Source organism: Octopus bimaculoides, chromosome 23 (assembly GCF_001194135.2).
Source record: "Octopus bimaculoides isolate UCB-OBI-ISO-001 chromosome 23, ASM119413v2, whole genome shotgun sequence".
NCBI lineage: Eukaryota > Metazoa > Mollusca > Cephalopoda > Octopoda > Octopodidae > Octopus > Octopus bimaculoides.
The window spans coordinates 36,754,250-36,756,015 of NC_069003.1; the positions used below are offsets into that span (position 1 = coordinate 36,754,250).

General features: G+C 42.8%; 1 protein-coding gene across 2 annotated transcripts in view; it reads left to right on the forward strand.

Annotated features, from left to right (window-relative positions):
- The window catches only part of LOC106869017 (probable basic-leucine zipper transcription factor F), an 84,987-nt gene that overhangs the window by 13,732 nt on the left and 69,489 nt on the right, over window positions 1-1,766 (forward strand). The window contains exon 1 of one of the 2 annotated variants that reach the window (XM_052975910.1): window positions 33-318. The exons of the other annotated variant lie outside the window; for it this stretch is intronic. The gene's annotated coding sequence lies outside the window, so the exon portion shown is untranslated. Of the gene's footprint in view, window positions 1-32; window positions 319-1,766 lie in introns of those variants that run through there. 2 annotated transcript variants of the gene reach the window in all.

Below are 1,766 nucleotides of genomic sequence, written 5' to 3' on the forward strand. Positions count from 1 at the left end.
CCCCCCCTCTCTCTCTCTCTCTCTCACACACTCACCATGCTACTTTGTCGTTAGACTCGCAGCCTTTGATGTTTCACCGATGTGTTTCAGTCCAGCCAAATCGACCCCATTAATTATTTTTTCAATCTCTGTTTACCGGAAGGCTAAGTGATACACCCCCGAGTTTTCCATGGAGTAAACCGAAACCTAGACCAAACCTACACGAGATGTACGGCGCCAGGCTCCTGCACGTGGCCCACCTACCATATTGGTCATCCTGAGGCTATTCTTAGACACGTTTGTCTAAGTTGCCCTGCCGTGGATCGAACCTGGAACCAAGTGAGTATAAAGCGACGTTCTCTGATACATAGTTGAGTATAGGGAATGTGTGTGTGTGCTGATCCTATAGGCGGGTGATGGCTTAGTAGCATGTACCATTGTTTGGCTGTGTGAAGGTCCTTCGAAGTTACAATCAGACATAACTACCCACCTGCCCATCTCTTCCTTGAACCAGTGGTGTATGCAGTGACAGGTGGAGAGAGGAAGAAAGAGTAAGACTCAGTTGGTGCTCATTTACAGCTGAGCAGACTGACGCACCGGAAAATGAAGGGCTTTAGTAGGGCCACAACGCACCCCCACCTCACCCACCAATCTAATCATTGAACCTACGAACATAAGATCCATGAGCCGAACTCTTTCACCACTGGGCTTACACATCCCTAACAGAAATGATAAAACTTGCTTTCTCTCCCCCTTTCCTCCTCTTTGTTCCTCCCTCTCTTTCCTTCTTTTTCTCCCTCCTCTTTCTCTGTCTTGCTCTCATCTTCCCCTTCGTCCCTTCCTCCTCATATTTAACACCAAAAATTAACACAACCTTGTCAGTTCACTAGAATTTCAAGAAGTCTCTTAAAACAAAACAAAAAAAAACAACTCGCTCCGATCGGGTTTGTCTCCAAGACTCGATTCCCTCAGAAATGGTTAAACCTAAAAACATGATTTCTCTTGAAATTCATCAAATTTCACCCCAAAAAGTTAACAAAAGAAAACTAAGCGAGTCTGTATAGACAGAAAATCAAAAATATAATTTTCGTTACATTTTTGTTTCTCTGTTTTTTTGCCAAAACAAATATTTTCTTAAACGTATCTAACTATTCGGACTCATGCGAACACGGAGAAATAGATGTTAAAATGAGGTGGTGGTGGTGGTGATGATGATGATGATGGTGGTGGTGGTGGTGTGCTAATATTTCTAATTAGTCTAAATTAATTATTTTTCTAATCAACAATTTCTTTTTTCAGTGTCTGTTTGGAATGTATGTGTGTGTGTGTGTGTTGAGCTAAAAAGAACAATGTTTGTATCGGCCTGGGCTGACCTTTACCTTGTAAAAATATACCGGTGTACAAGATCTCATTGAAACTGTGGTCTGTAACTTCGAAACGCGTGTGTGTGAATGCATTTATATCATCATCATCATCATCATTGTTTTAACGTCCACTTTTCCCTGCTTGCATGGCTCAGGCGAACTGTAGACGAGGCAGATTTACGATGCCTGGATGCACATCCTGTCGCCAACCCTCACCTCTATCCGAGTCAAGCAATATTTCCCCAAGGCCCAGATATGCTTTGCAAGCAAAATGACATCACTCGTATGGCGGTGATGTTCGTTTACAACCATCACGTGCAGTGGAGACAAGGAGTAGACACACACACACACACACACACATACATGCACACACACACACATATATAAGAACTTCACATATATGTGGGAGGTGTATAATTATAT